A 17,910-nucleotide genomic window follows, 5' to 3' on the forward strand; every position below is an offset into this window, starting at 1 on the left:
GTCAACTGACCATTTGGGTCAGGTTGACTTATTTGTAGATCTTACTTTGCTGAACATTATTGCTGTTTACAGTTTATCTCTATCTATAATAATATTCAAGATAATAACCAAAAACAGTAAAATTTCCTTAAAATTACCAATTCAGGGGCAGCAACCCAACAACGGGTTGTCCGATTCATCTGAAAATTTCAGGGCAGATAGATCTTGACCTGATGAACAATTTTACCCCATGTCAGATTTGCTCTAAATGCTTTGGTTTTTGAGTTATAAGCCAAAAACTGCATTTTACCCCTATGTTCTATTTTTAGCCATGGCGGCCATCTTGGTTGGTTGACCGGGTCACCAGACACATTTTTTAAACTAGATACCCCAATGATGATTGTGGCCAAGTTTGGTTAAATTTGGCCCAGTAGTTTCAGAGGAGAAGATTTTTGTAAAAGTTAACGACGCCAGACGACGACGGACGACAGACGACGGACGACAGACGACGGACGACGGACGCCGGACGCCAAGTGCTGAGAAAAGCTCACTTGGCCCTTTGGGCCAGGTGAGCTAATAAAAACATTGCATCCAAGTTTCCTGTGGTAAGAAGTGAAATATTTTTTTTTATTAAAGTACAAATGTACTCAGTAGTCCAGTTTTAGTTGGTTTCCTTGAAGGTTTTCAAAAGGATCCAAGAATATGTCACCGTTTGGGTAAATACAATGCGACAGTAACTCAACAATAGAGTAAAACCAAAAGAAAGCTATGAAAATGTCAAAGTACAGTCTTTCCCAATAAACGATTATGGTATCTAATGCAATATGGTTCTTCTTTTTGCCTTGCAAGTCTTTGCATGAAAAATGACACATTTATGTCATACAAATGCTAGTCAGATTACCTCCATATAGCTTTTAAATAACTATCAAATGAATGATAATGTACCTTCATTTTAAAGGTATACTGTGCACAAAACATAACAGGTCACGATATTCTTGATCCAAGGTTACACAAGAGTCAGATGACAGACAGTGTTATTACTATGTACTAGTAGTACAAATTAGTAGGTACTTATTTCATGATGTAGGTGTTAAAAGGTCACTGCAAGCAAGTTTTAAAAGGGGCCAATATAATAAAACATGATACAATTTCAAATGCAGAAACCATTATGGCCTGATCTATGTAAAAAAAAAAACAAGCGAAAAAAACAGTTTGAAATGATTACCATTGAATTTAAAGTGAACCTCAAAACCGACAGGAATCACCATACCCCAAAACATAATTCAGCAGATGGAGAGTTGTCTCATTGACACTCATACCACATCTTCTTATATCTATAGAATCACTATACACTAAAATATTATTCTATAGATATCAATATACCCAGATATATTATTACAAGCCAACCAGTCTCTTTAGTATGTATTGCTACTAAATGTTGTGTACCAAGCAGATACATAGCAAATACCAGCTTTTAGTCTTGTGTGGTCTGACCCAGCCAGGGATGAAAACTCAAAATAACTGAAACAAGCTTATTTTTAAAAAGCTGTTCTAAATATCATTTTAAAGAAACAAAAAAAAGTTCAAATTAATGTTATTTATTAAAATGAGAAATGATTAATGTAGCAATCACCTTGTATAATACTGTTACCTAAGATATAAGAATATGGTAATATTGAAAAAAACATACACCCTGCTTTAGAAAACCCTCATACATATTCTATGGAAGAATCTTAGGTGTTTAATTGTTACAGAAATTTCAACTTTACAATCTATTCCACTTGAAAAAAGTAAAACAAATAATAATATATTACATTTTTTTGTGACTACTAAACATACAAGTAAAACAATATTAGCATTCTATAAAATATACCATTCTTTTAAATGCATTATGAAATACTATTTGACATTTCTTTTAAACTATTGCAAAAGAATTCACTGGCTAAAATCATGAGGAGCAACATTCAATTTCATGGGCAGGGTGTTAGATATTGTTTTAAAGCTGAGAAAAAATTTACAAAGTCACAAGATTTACCATTAAATTCATAAACAAGTTTAAAAAAATCTTTTCTACAAAAAATAAGAGTTGTCTCCTATTTGCATAAGCCTTATCATGAAATACTATTACCAAAAGTACCTACAAATAAGGGAGATAACTCATTAAACTTAAAAATGAAGTCATGATTGTGAGGAAAGGGCGTTTAATATCAGATAAAATTGAGAATGGAAACACTTTGGAGATGATGATGACGTAAATATAATTTGAAATCACCATGTCAGACCAAACCACTTAATGCATTATCTAGACTTATGTTTACAAGCTGATTTTATTCAGAGAGCTCTTAATAATACTGTCATCTTACTTTATTTACATCTGATATAGCATATCTAACATAAAATATATAACAATTATAAGTAAACCAATACATTCTTATTTATTGCAGGCCTTCCATGCAGTGAACAAACTAGCTCATATGAAGAGATAAGCATTGTAAGCAGTGTATTCCCACCCCTTAACCCTAAATCTCAGCCTGCTAGTTTCCACTTCTCACAACTTATGCTTAGTTTGTTAAATTCAAAAACAAGTTAAAATCTTTTTATAAAAAAATTAAGAGTTGTCTCCTATTTGCATCAGCCTTATCACGAAATACTGTTACCAAAAGTACCTTCAAATATGGGAGATAACTCATTAAACTCTAGGAGTAGTTATCTGGAATTATCTGTAGTGATTTGGATGAAGAGTTGTCTCATTGTCAACATTTCACATCTTCTTATATTTATTTACTCATAATAGGACAGTAGGAAGTTAGAACAGGAGTAAAACAATATGCCCCCCCCTCCCAACTAAAAGGGCATAAAAATTAATTTTTACCAATGGCAGCTGGTTGTTCTCACAAGTCACATCAAAGTCTTACATTAAACACCTAGTACATGTATTAATTAAGACTATTTAGGGGGAACTGTAGGCCTATGAAATTCAAAAGTAATCAACATATCTGGTTTAAAAGAATAAATCTTTACAACTGACTCTCCCCCTCTTTCTATCTCTCAGAGTAAACATAATTGTATTACTACATATTTTTTTGTAAATAAGTGTTTCCAAGTTCCTCAGAACAACAGAATCCATTCTTCTGCTTCAGTTGATTTTTAAATTAACAAGCACGCTTTGTCTACAAATAGAAAATAAAATTTCATTCAAAACATGTAAACTAAAATTCACAAAAAATTATATATAATGTTGATGTCAGAAGATATTTACATTGTATCCATATATGGAATAGCCAGGAGACAGAGACTGAAGAAATTCTTCATATAAAGCAGTTCAGAATTGTATCAAATCTTATGGCATCTTAAGTATGAAATGCCATCATTGTACTTACATTTTGCTTCAGATTTGTTTAAAATAAACATGTCAATTTTTTCAGGCACCATGGATTAAAAATTTTCATTCAACCAAAGATTTCATGGATAAAGACAATACGCCTTCAAACTAGTTTAACCCTGCCACACTCTGTATGTGCCAGTTATTCAGTGGTTAATGTTTGTTGCTGTGTAACATATTTGTTTTGTTCATTATTTTGGACATGAATTAGGCAGTTTGTTTTCTCGACTGAATTTTTTTACAATTTTCATTTTTTGGCCAATTTATAGCTAACGTAACATGTATGTGGTATGGGTTTTACTCATTTTTGAAGGCAGAATTGTGACTTATAGCTGTTAATTTATATGTCATTTGGTTTTTTGGAGAGTTTTCTAAAATGCAATCATATCACACACATCTTCATATTTCTATATCTGTAATTAGGTATTGTATTATTATAGAAGCAATAAACTAGAACCGTTCATTATCTTTAATGTTACCTTGAAACAAGGATTTTGTTACCGTCAACATACATACCTTAAAGTTGATATTATTTTACATCCAGGTCCTTAACTTTCCTTAGATTTTACTTCAATAAATATCCAGGATAACTGAAAAAAAAAATGAATCCTTAACTGAGATGGTAGTAAAAACACTTATTAAAGGTCGTATGTTGACCAATAGTTGTTAACTTGTATATCTTTTAGTCTCTGGTGGAGTCAGTTGTCTCATTGACAATTAATTACCACATCTTATTTCGATATTTATACATGTATATGAAATTTAGTCAATTTTATCAACATCTAATCATAGCAGTTAATACAGATAAATAAGATATACTATTGCTAAAGTGACATATAGGTCCAATGGGCCAGGTGTAAATATCAAATTGCTATGAATATACATGTAATTGTTTAGATGTATGTGATGATACACAAATATTATTGCAATATATAATATATAAACATATAGATATTATCTAATCAATACATCTTTCAATAATAGGAATCAATTTTTTTTTTAAATACAAATATAAGAGCAGTTTGAACACTGGAAAGAGAGAGAGGAAGATATATAGAAAGAGAAAGAGAGTGAGAGAGAATAGTGTGGTGAGTTTTCAATACACTGAATTTTATTTTAGTATAGTAAATACAGCATTTTCATTTATAACGTATAATATTAAATGTGAAGTATTTACATAATGTATGTAATACGTATTTTGGTTCAGAAGCACCAATGTTTTTAAAATTTTCTATTTTATTGGGTTAGTTACTCAATCTGGTTTTCTGGTTAGTGTCAGATTTCTTCCTTAGAAATTTCTCCCTTTTCTACACTAAAATGCGAACTTGTACATCAAAATCATAGCTGCTGAAATGAAATGACTAGACATCAACTACATGTACCTTATGCATATTTACCTTGTCTTTCGAATGTTAAAGCTTCATGCAGACCCAGTTGTGATGTTCCTCATCTGGGAGATTAATCAGTATATAATCATTCTTCCTTTTTACAAGGATAGGTTGTTGGCATATTTCTCAATCCCAAACCTGAAGAACCAGAGAATATTTACTCAAGCTTTATTTCATTTAGATCAATTGCAAACCAAGGCTGAAGAGTCAAATCTACCAAAAATTTCATATCAGAGTTTTCTTCTCCTAGACATCCTTTGAAGACTGATGACCATCATCCAGCGGGCTATTTAACCCATAACTGGGGCAAGGTTGATGAGTGTAGGGATGTCTGCATGTCGATCAGCCTACACACTTCATCTCTAGGGACCTTGCTACTCCGAGATCCTCTACAGTAAAGCCTAGGACACTAGATCCTAGTTACCATGTGCTGTCACGGGGAGGCACTGTAGAAGTCTTGTTAGTGTAGAGGCTATGTACTGGAAGGAAAGACTTACACACTCAGCTTTCTTTTCACCTATGAATATAAGCTATCCAGCGGCAGTGTAAGAGTCTATGACTCCCAACCACACTAGACGCATACACAAACCTGTGGTAACACCACCAGCACACAAAAAAAAGGGGTCATTATTTCAAATTAAGAAAAAAGAAGGTTTATATATTTATTTAAATTAAGAAAAAGAAATTGTTATTTATTCAAATTTAAAAAAAGAAATTGTTATTTTTTCAAATTTAAAAAAAGAAATGGTTATTTATTCAAATCTAATAAAAAGTAAGGTTTATTTATTTATATATTTTAAAAAAGGAAGGATTATTTATTTAAATTTTTAAAAAGGAAGGTTTATTTATTTAAATTTAGAAAAAGGAATGGTTATTTATCTAAAAACTAGAAAAGGAATTATTTAAAATCCAGAAAAGAAAGTGTTATTTATTTTAATTCAGAAAAGAAAGTTATTTCTTTAAAATCTAGAAAAGAAAGTGTTATGTATTTAAATTCAAAAACGAAAGTGTTCATTATTTTGAAATTTATAATGCATTTCATCCAAAAGTACAGGGTTATTTGTACTTCACAAACTTTAAAGCAACTAAACAGTATCAGAACAGTGTGAAATTACAACACCAACACATTACTTTCTTCCCCTCCTTACCCAGCAACTCTCTATTACACTAGGCCATGGAGTAGCCCTCCCCAACCTCCAAGCCCTCACATAGACTGGACTCTCATGGGTTAACCCTCCCCGACCCCAAGCCCTTAAAAACAAGTCCCTGGATTTCCATGGGGTAATCCTCCCTGACCCAAAAACCCTTAAAAACAAGTCCCTGACTCCCATGGGATAACCCTCCCCGACCCAAAGCCCTTGAAAACAAGTCCCTGAATTTCCATGGGGTAACACTCCCCGACCCCCAATCCCTTAAAAACAAGTCCCTGACTCCCATGGGATAACCCTCCCCGACCCAAAGCCCTTAAAAACAAGTCCCTGGATTTCCATGGGGTAACACTCCCCGACCCCCATCTCTTAAAAACAAGTCCCTGCATGGACTCCCATGGGGTAACCCTCCCTGACCCCAAATCCCTTAAAAACAAGTCCTTGGACTCCCATGGGTTAACCCTCCCCAATCCCCATCCCTTAAAAACAAGATCCTGGACTCCCATGGGGTAATCCTCCCCGACCCCTAATCCCATAAAAACAAGTCCCTGGACACCCATGGGGTAACCCTCCCGGACCCCCAAGCCCTTAAAAACAAGTCCCTGGACCCCCATGGGATAACCCTCCCCGACCCCCATGCTCTTAAAAATAAGTCCCTGGATTTGTTTTGGGTTAACTATCCCCTACCCTGTTGCCCTTAAATACAAGTGCCTGGAGTCTCACTCTCCCTTTCATCCGACCCCTAGGCCTCTCCTCCAAGACCTTTGAGCTCTTAAATTCCAGTTCCTGGATGTTGCCTTATTCCACCCAACCTGCTCCAAAGCTCAGTCCCAGGTCAACTATATATAAAGCTGTTGCTATGTGGGTCGAGGGGATAATTAAAGAAAACGAAGAAGAAAACATCAGCAAGCCAGTATAACCTTAACCTTTTATTCTATCCATATTGTGATTGGGTAAGGTGATTGGGTATAGTGATGGGGTATAGTGATGGGGTATGGTGATGGGGTATAGTGATGGGGTATAGTGATGGGGTATAGTGATGGGGTATGGTGATTGGGTTTGGTGATTGGGTATAGTGATGGGGTATGGTGATGGGGAATAGTGATGGGGTATAGTGATTGGGTTTGGTGATTGGGTATAGTGATGGGGTATAGTGATGGGGTATGGTGATTGGGTTTCATGTCTAGTTTATAGGTAATGTTCTACTGACTTGCTAGTGTTCAATTTTTAAACAATTTAAAACAAGAGTGCACACACTGAAATGTCTCGCCTTCTTTACTAATCATTGATATTATGTTGATAGTCCTAAGTATAAAGCTTTATTACAACTGTCACTTAAACGTTACATTAACCAAGATAACTAAACAAAGACCAATGAACCATGAAAATGAGGTCAAGGTCAGATGAACAATGCCAGGCTGACATGTACAGCTAACAATGCTTCCATACAACAAATATAGTTGACCTAATACTTATAGTTTAAGATAAATAGACCAAAACACAAAAACTTAACACTGAGCAATGAACCATGAAAATGAGGTCAAGGTCAAATAAAACCTGCGCGACTAATATATAAATCATCAAATATTTCCATACACTAAATATAGTTGACCTATGGCATATAGTATCAGATAAAAAGACCAAAAACTGAAAAACTCGACTTTGACCACTGAACTATGAAAATGAGGTCAAGGTCAGATGACATCTGTCCGCTAGACATGTTCACCTTACAATCATTCCATACAACAAATATAGTAGACCTATTGCATAAAGTATGAGAAAAACAGACCAAAACACAAAAACTTAACTATAACCACTGAACCATGAAAATGAGGTCAAGGTCAGATGACACCTGCCAGTTAGACATGTACACCTTACAGTCCTTCCATACACCGAATATACTAGCCCTATTGCTTATAGTATCTGAGATATGGACTTGACCACCAAAACTTAACCTTGTTCACTGAGCCATGAAATGAGGTCGAGGTCAAGTGAAAACTGTCTGACGGGCATGAGGACCTTGCAAGGTACGCACATACCAAATATAGTTATCCTATTACTTATAATAAGAGAGAATTCAACATTACAAAAAATCTGAACTTTTTTTTAAAGTGGTCACTGAACCATGAAAATGAGGTCAAGGACATTGGACATGTGACTGACGGAAACTTCGTAACATGAGGCATCTATATACAAAGTATGAAGCATCCAGGTCTTTCACCTTCTAAAATATAAAGCTTTAAAGAAGTGAGCTAACACCGCCGCCGCCGCCGTAGCCGCCGCCGCCGGATCACTATCCCTATGTCGAGCTTTCTGCAACAAAAGTTGCAGGCTCGACAAAAAAGTAAGTAATGTATTCATGTTGCAATCAGACACTATAATAATACAGTATTGTTAAATTCAAGTTGTTGGAAGTCCAAATCTCAGTGAAACATTAAAATTTTCAAACTAATTTAGTTATTGTGAGCTAAATTTTGATATCTAAATTTAGGAAATGGAATGGTTATTTATTTAAATTTGGAAAAAATAACAGTTATTTATTTTAATTCAGAAAAAGATAATTACTTTAAAAAAGCATTTTTACTCAACAATTACATGGATATATTTTAATGCTTCTTTAATAAATTTAAGTGATTTGTTTGAAATTTAATAAAAAAAAAAAAAAATATTGCTAAATTTTGTTAATCTAAAATCTTTTGTTTTTATCGTTAAAATTAAATAAATTTTTATGTTTTTATTCAAAATATTTAAAAGGAAAATTCCCGTAAAAATAATGTATCAGCCATTACTTCCATCACGACATAATTCAATTCGGCCTTCCCATGAAAATAATGTATCCATTACTTCCATCACGACATAATTCAATTCGGCCTTCCCATGAAAATAATGTATCCATTACTTCCATCACGACATAATTCAATTCGGCCTTCCCATGAAAATAATGTATCCATTACTTCCATCACAACATAATTCAATTCGGCCTTCCCATGAAAATAATGTATCCATTACTTCCATCACGACATAATTCAATTCGGTCTTCCCATGAAAATAATGTATCAGCCATTACTTCCATCACGACATAATTCAATTCGGCCTTCCCATGAAAATAATGTATCCATTACTTCCATCACAACATAACTCAATTCGGCCTTCCCATGAAAATAATGTATCAATTACTTCCATCACGACATAATTCAATTCCGCCTTCCCATGAAAACAATGTATCCATTACTTCCATCACGACATAATTCAATTCCCCCTTCCCATGAAAATAATGTATCCATTACTTCCATCACGACACGATTTCATCAAAATCCAGAAGATGTTCTGTATTTCTCAACCACTATCCAGTCTATCAGAAACATTCTGAAATTAAACTGAAGAAAGGATTAAAATACCTGAAAAAAAACTATTAATTATTATGCATAGATATTACAGTGTATTTTTTTTTTTTTTTTTTTTTTTTTTTTTTGTAAAAGTAGAATGTTTGTCACCACTAAATTATCAGAGACCATCTTTCCAACACATTACTTCACATTAAAATTAAATATATTGCAGGTTACTTTTGATATTAATTATAATAAACATGAAATTTTTTTTTTTTATCACAAATCTGCAATGTTTTGTGTTTGAATCAGTCCCAATAAAATATCTCAATGAAATGTTACTTTTAACTTTCAGGGAAAAAACTACAGACCAAAATATTAAAAAGTATAGACTTTTGCATAAAATAACAAGTAATGTGAGGAAACCAATCGTATGCAGGAAAAGCTCAGTTGTAGTGACATTTATTCTCAGTATTACTAGTGACAGATAAGTACTGAAGCTTGTACTTACAAGAGATCTAAACACCTCTACAACTATAACCTTCACTGGACAATTGTGAGTTCTAAAATAAAATGAGTATGGACGTCATGCAGTCAGATAAAGCAGAGGTATCTACTGCGCCAACTGTAGGAAATTTTATTTTTTTACCAGTGTATGTCATTTTGTTTTACTATATACTGCAACTCCAAGAACTTTTTTTGTTGGTGACTGTCTTTGTGTGATTTTTTTTGTGTGTGAATTTTTTACGTGTGAATTTTTTGCGTGTGAATTTATTGTGTGAATTTTTAGTGTGTGAATTTTTTTGTATGTGAATTTTTAGTGTGTGAATTTTTAAGTCAGTTGTGTTGTATGTTTACCCAATTTTGGCTCCTCCGTCGTAATTATTGTAATGTTAACCAATTATGTCAATAAAAAAAAACAAGTAAGGCAAATACCACCGGTTTTCAATTTGTTCAGGTTGTCATAATGGAGTGGACCATTCGACTTAACCAGGTTTTATAGATTCCCCCTTTTTGAATTTACCATGAAGTCTATGCAAATAGATATGGCACTATGGAATGATTTTTAAGGTCATATTCAAAGAGGAGACCCTCAAGGTTGATCAAGGATGTCAAGGTCAGAGTCATGCCCCTTTCAGAACGATGTTCATAATACAGCATCTATACTAAAATAAAAACAAAAATTTGAATGTTGTAAAATTTTTATAAACAACTGGTCTGAAGAAAAAAGTTATAAAAATTAAAAAAAATTAAATTATGAAAGCCAAAGACAAAACAAAAATTGAATAAATTCATTAATATTGACTTTAAAATCTATTGGAACAGTTAAACATTTAATCTGACTCTAAATTTAATTGACATTAACCAATTTTTCTTTAAATAGTAAATTTCTAGTAGCTCAGAAATACCAAACTGTTCTGAAAATTACTAGAATTATAAACATTCCTAAATAACGTCCCTCCACAGAACAGTACACAATACCCTTAAGATATCTGTCTCTCTGCTCTCTATTATTATCTCGTTCATTCATTCATTCATTCACACATCTTCCAGACGACCTATTTATGAAGTATCATGTTAGTTATCCCACCCAGGTTAGTTCTTGATACTTTTGTGAATAAAATGGTTTTATATTGATGTACCAGACATGGAGGGATGATTAAACAAGAAGTTTCATTTACCAGGTTTCCAGGAAAGGTGTTATTTTATTTTACATTTTACAAAAAAGTTTAGAAAAAATCCAAATTAAAACAAGTCATGTTTATCAAAAAGAAAAAGATATTGTAAGATGGCAACCATAAGCATCTGACCTTTCTAAATCTTATTTCTAAGACCTTGGGAATTTGAAACTTTTCTGATCTCAGTGATTTACTGATTCGTTTCAGTTGTACATTCGTCTCTACATCTTCTATATAGTTGGTTTTATCCCACAAAACAGATCTTGTCCTGCTGATAATTTTTAAATTCTTTTCAAATTTTTCTCTCTCTATAATATAGTTTTTATTCTATCTCTCTGTAATATAGTTTTTAAATTTTTCTCTCTCTATAATATAGTTTTTAAATTTTTCTCTCTCTATAATATTGGTTTTTTAATTTTTTCTCTCTCTATAATATAGTTTTAAAATTTTTCTCTCTCTATAATCTAGTTTTTTCTATCTATTTATAATTCATAGTTTTTTCTATCTATTTATAATTCATAGTTTATCTATCTATTTATAATTCATAGTTTTTTCTATCTATAAATAGTATATGTCCAAAATATGGTAAAAAAAAAGGTCATTAAAAGGGAAACAACTCCAAAAAATGTTGACTGACAAGGTTGATGATCGGTACCAAATTTCTTCTGTGTTTTGTTTTCAAAATCTGATCCATATCAAATTTAAAGGTGTGTGTTACTGACTCTGTACTTATGTATCACGTCATACTTTGAACCACACTATTATTTTATCTATTATTATTACTTTAACTGCTAAGTCAGTGTTTGTTATATCTATTTTGCGTGACTGTATTTATGCATCCCGACATACTTTGAACGACAAAATTATTTCATGTCTACCTGTGCGAATTTCAAACGCGCAATTTTACACCAGTACCCATACCCTCCTTCCTTGATGGGTGCATTTTACATAGACAAATATAATCGTATAATATAATCAAAATGAGGATGTTAATTTGATGTATGCCTTTTTGTGCTTCTTCGTTACATTTGTTGTTTTTATAGTGATTAAGATGATAACACAATGTTGACTGCTGTACCCCTATTTTTGACATTTTTACCTATTATGTCTGTTTGTTTTGTTCACGCATCGGTGACTATATAATGGAATTTGATGCGACTGTCATACAAGTGAGAGGTTTAGCTAGCTATAAAACCAGGTTCAATCCACCATTTTCTACATTTGAAAATGCCTGTACCAAGTCAGGAATATGACAGTTCTTGTCCATTCGTTTTTGATGCGTTTTGTTATTTGATTTTGCCATGTGATTATGGACTTTCCGAATTGATTTTCCTCTTAGTTCAGTATTTTTGTGATTTTACTTTTTACTGATAAAGTCAGGTGTGTTCAGTTCAATGATGATGTCATGTGATATTTACAAATTTTACCTTGGGTATAGTAAAATTCTGAATTCCCACCAAAATACTGTACAAAATTAATACCCTATTTCTATGATTACTGTACATATGAAGGTCTCTGATATCCTAATGATGATAACATACTACAACAACATTGTACATTTATCTTTGGTAACATACAATGTCTGACTTAAATAAAAATTGTATTAAACAATCATGCTTTTATTTACATATATATATATATACAAAGAAAGTACGGGTAGAGTACTTGGGGTTTGGGATAAGACTGAACAGGAAGTGGGGAACTCGGGGAGTAAGACTCAGGGCAGGTTTACTCATATCTTTTTATAGTTTTCATTTTTGCCAGAGAATTCCTAACCTGTTATGACCTATTAAAAGACCAAACTGTCAATGAAGTGTTCAAGATTAACAATCATCAATAAAACATCAACCAACCGATCAATCAATACCATCAATCATTCATTTATTACTTGTCAGGTAATCTGGGGGCAACTCGCTAAAAGGGACAAAACTAACAAAAATACAAATTGAACCTACTCCTCTCAACGACACACAATACTAAGCTGAAACATCCGACACCTCAAACTGTACCCTCTAAAGGTCCTCCAAAAACCATTCAGACAATGACTCTTCATGAAATGCCTCCTGAACCAAACTCTCCTTATAGCTGCTCTGCCTTCCTCGTCCCAAATCACAACTCTATCATGCTCATCAGTAAAGACCTTGTCATCCTCCAGAGACAGCTCCTCCACATCACTTACACCTTCTTCTAAATCCACAGGACTACAGCAAGGTAAAACCCTGGAGATTACATACTGCATCTGCAGATTTCGACCCTCACTTTCCAAGTTTGCGCCAAACATCTGCAGAGTCTCATCATCACTCTCCAACCTTTGTTTTACCTCACTATAATCCTCGGATAGGGCCTCCACCTCCTCTGATACCTCAATAACCCTCCTTTCCAGATCCTCCCACCACTCATCAGCCTGCTGCTGCTCCTCATCCCAGGTTGAGAAAAGTTCAGCATCATCTGTATCGAAAACCAACTCATGTTCCTCTACCTCCTCAAACACCGCTGTATCATTTTCAACAGTGTCATCCAAAGTAGAAATGACTTCTACCTCAAATGGCATTGCTGAAAACAAGGCAACACGGGGTCCTTCCACCAAACACTGCTCCGGGTCAGCAGCCCTTGGTAGCTCAGGAGACTCTACCACAGGGGAAGGAACATCACGACACAAACCTTGAACCTGGGGTGACCTCTCTGGCTCATCACATGGTCTAACCGAAGGACCATACGGACACAGACCTACAAAGTCTACAAACTCTCTCACTATACATAGTATACCAATCATTTTCTTGCTTTTTTTGTCGTTTTGTCTGAAAATACAGAAAAGTAAAAAGATCTTAGTGATGTTTGTTAATTAATAGCTTCGCTGAGTGCAGCCTGATACGACTGCAGTAGTTGAACCCTGAACAGTTTGCAAGTTTGGACACAACATTCAAGCTTGATACTGTTTGAATCTAGATTGCGATCAAATTTTTGACATAATATATAGGTTTCTCACAAAAAATAAATGTGGTGAAATATCTTTAAAAAAAATGAAATGGGTAAAAATATTTGTATTTACTTTCATTTGAAGAATTCGTGCTATTGTGCAATACTGTGCAATTGAAGATTGCTTGCTTTGGTGCAATACTATGAAATTGAAGTTTTCCTGCAATTGAATACTTTATATAATAGTTTACACATCTCCTGTCATATCAGTATTCTTTGCTTTAATATACAAACAAGAAATATTAATCAATTTCGGAAACTAGATGTGTCAAAGTGACAAGAATGGCCCTGTCTCAAAAAGTTGAAAGATCTGCAATTTCAATAACACATGTGGACACAAACATGATGGTAATCTCACATATAAAAAATTTGGAAGGGTTCCGCAGAACCCAGTGGCTCGCCTACTTTTGCTGTAAATTGCAGGCTCAACAAAAATGAGGGAAAAAATCAATAAAAATATTCTGCTTGATACTATCTTTTGATAGTAGGAAGCTTCTGTCCAAGTTTGGTAAAAATCTAGGATAGTTTATGAATCTAATAAATGTTTTAAAAACTTTAACCGCAGACTGGATGTAATGTTAACTGGAAGAAAAACTAAGTCCATTAATAAGTGAAATACAGATACACAGGTACAAAATATTAACAAAATTTCCTTCTAGATACTAGCTTAATATGATTGTAAACAAGCTTCTGTCCAAGTTTGGTGCAAATTAAAAATAGTATAAGAAAGTTGTAAAAAAAAAAAAAAAATCTAACCACAGAGTGAATGTGTTGTTTCCTGGAAGAAAATTATGCCCATTTTAAGTAAAATACGGAAAAATGGATTTATTGTTTTACAAAATTTACTTCTGGATACTATCTTATGATCATAAACAAGCTTCTGTCCAAGTCTGGTAGAAATCAAGTATAGTTTAAGAAAGTTATTTAAATTTTAAAAACTTTAACCACAGAGGGAATGTAATGTTTTCCCGCAGAAAAACTATGTCCATATATAAGTAAAATACAGAAAAAATGGAATATCATTTTCACAAAATGTACTTCTGGATACTATCTTATGATCATAAACAAGCTTCTGTCCAAGGTGTTTGGTAGAAATCCAGTATGGTTTAAGAAAGTTATTAAAATTTCAAAAACTTTAACCATGTGCAGAGTGAATATTTGTGGACGCCACCGACGATGACGATGGAATGTAGGATCGCTTATTCGCGCTTTTTTCGACTCAAGTCGAAGGCTCGACAAAAATCAGCTCAGAATCTGGAGGCATATAGAAGAAAAGTCTGTATAACTGTGATTTTCAACAATTTTCAAAGTTGTAAACCCTTAATTTTGGCAAAATTTAGCAGAGTGGAATGAAACTTTAACTTGATCTGTAACTTATCATGAATAACTCACATACCAAAAATCAGTCCAATATCTGAAAGCATTTTGAAAAAAAAAGTCTGTATAACTATGATTTTAAACAATTTATCAAAGTCCATAGCCTGTAATTTTGGCAAAAATTAGCAGAGAGGAACAAAACTTAAACTTGATCTGTAACTCGTCTTGGTTAACTCACATGCCAAAAATCATCACAATATCTGAAAGCATTTAGAAAAAAAGGTCTGTATAACTGTGATTTTCATCAATTTGTCAAAGTCCAAAGCCCGTAATTTCCGTAAAATTTAGGCGAGCGGAACAAAACTTAAAATTGATCTGTAACTCATCATGATTTAACTCACATACTGAAGGCGTTGAGAAAAAACCTCAGTATAATGGTTTGTTGCGGAATGACGGAATTACAGACTTTCAGACAAGAGTAAAACTATATAGCATTGACAACTTCTTTGCAGGACCATAAAAACGCATACAACATGATACCACAAAAAAAAATTGCGGCCAAAAAAAAATAGCATTCAATGTCATTTGGAATTGTATTTTTTTAAATGGCAAAATAAAACTCTCTAAACTGACTTATTAGTTAGGTCACTTTTTTTCAATTTGATTCATATATCACAGTTAAAGATATTCATATTGCTTCCTTTCTTCCCTACTTTTTTAGATGACATCCATTTCATGCACTTAACCAAGCACTTCACACTCATAGGCAACTAACTGATCAAAGGTTGCATGTATATGGACCTAAATGAGGTGGAATTTATTATTATTAATCAATATTCCCTTTTTATAAATGTTTGAAACTGACAAAATTCATAGATACAACAAATAACATGAAATGTCATGGATAATTTTTTTTTTAAATACTTGATTAGCAAAGGATTTTTTCAATAAAAAAAATTCATCAGATTTAAAGTATGAATGCATTGTGAAAATGAAGATTTCATCAATGAAATTTCAGTTATAGATTCTAAATATCCTTTTTATATTAGATACAAATTTTACTAAGTCTGATATTTTTTTTAATAAGTGAGACATTTCAACTGAGACACTACACAGGTGTCAAAAGGCATCATTATGGAGTAGAGGGGGTGGCGTCAAAAGGCGTCATTATGGAGGAAAAGGGGTGGCGTCAAAAGGCTTCATTAGGGACTTATCATTTTTTACCTGGGAGTGGGGGCTGGTCATTTTGAAATCAAACATAAAATTTTCTTGATCCCCCCCTAATATTTCACTATTTCTATGTGACCCCCTCAAAATGTTACTTCATGGAAATATTGCAAATCTTTTGGATTATGTCCAAAAACCGAATTTGCCTTGAAATAGGGCTCTTCCGTGACTAAAAGTAGGTAGAGCAAGTCAAATCTTTGTGAAGCTTTTTCTTACTTTTTTTTCTAATTTTCTATATTGGGCTATTACAGAAAACTTGTTTCTATGTAACTCTGTAAAAAAAAAGGAAACAGTAATAACACATAATTTACTCAGAGGAATCTATTATATGTTTTACGTTAGGCTTTGGTGAAACCTCCATTGAGTCGATAAAATTGTATATGGATAGTTCATGCTTTCAGCATGAACAATTCAATTACTCATTTATTGTCACATTTCATTCTTAAATTTGTGATAGTAACCCAAAATTTTTGATTTATTAACCTAAAAGTACAAATTTTGAGAAGTAAGAGGTATAAATGAACCCAAAAGTATCTTATAACAAAAACAAAAGGGTACATTATTGGTGTTCATCATCTCAGTATTACCTTTTGTATCAATATTCAACTGTTTGTATGCAGATTGATCAGTATATTGTATGAATATTTAATCATTTATTGGAGAATTGATTGCTGTACACTATATTCTTTCATGATGCAGCGTGATGAGAATTATTGAGGAATTTGTGCAAAATTTACAAAATTTTGCACAAATTCCTGTCCAGATTTGTTTTTTAATTTATACTTAATTTCTCTCTAACTATTAAGCTGGTTCAATAACAAAACTTGGCAGTAATGCTTGTCAATGTAGTGATCAAATTGAGTGAAACATACAGCGACTGGATTATTTGGATTATGAACCTTGAAGCACTTATATATGCATTTTATAAGGGACAAAATGACAAAAAAATGGCAGCTTCCTACATCACCAAATTCCTGTGTTGTTTTACTTTATTGTATATGAATAGTGGTAAACATATATTTCCATTTGACTGTTTTGATGTTCTTCTCGACATTTTGTCTCTTGAAGAATGTTAAATACTTATTTCCATGTCAAAAAATATTGATCCCCCCTTTTGAATTTATAAACAAAATTGAACCCCCTTTTTTATGACCAGCAGTCCCCCCCCTCCCAAATAAGAAATGATAAGTCCCTTATGGAGGAAAGGGTTAATAATCCTGACAAATTTTGTCTCATTTATGTCATCCAACTCCCCTGCATTAAATCTAGACTGCTGAAAATTATTCTATAATGGTTATACATTGTATCTAGCCACTAATTGATTATTGCTGTTCAGTACGGGGTAGTTGCAGCAGTGAGGGTTTAAATAGGATATTAAAATTACAAAAGAGAACTGCTAGATTAATGCTAGAAACATACCCTTTTGTTCCTTCCAACCCATTATTCAAAAGCTTGTACTGGATGACAGTTGAACAGAGAATAAAATAT

The 17,910-nt window shown here is 33.1% G+C and overlaps 1 long non-coding RNA gene across 1 annotated transcript; it reads right to left on the minus strand.

The window, feature by feature from the left end:
• Positions 1 to 1,561: 1,561 nt before the first annotated feature.
• Positions 1,562 to 6,155, minus strand: LOC143082232 (uncharacterized). Its single transcript, XR_012980318.1, has 3 exons — positions 4,759 to 6,155; positions 3,878 to 3,951; positions 1,562 to 3,149 (listed from the first exon to the last, which is right to left on the minus strand). It is a non-coding gene; the product is annotated as an uncharacterized LOC143082232 (long non-coding RNA).
• Between the last annotated feature and the right edge of the window lie 11,755 nt (positions 6,156 to 17,910).

This window comes from Mytilus galloprovincialis, chromosome 7 (assembly GCF_965363235.1).
Source record: "Mytilus galloprovincialis chromosome 7, xbMytGall1.hap1.1, whole genome shotgun sequence".
In the NCBI taxonomy this organism is placed as follows: Eukaryota; Metazoa; Mollusca; class Bivalvia; order Mytilida; family Mytilidae; genus Mytilus; species Mytilus galloprovincialis.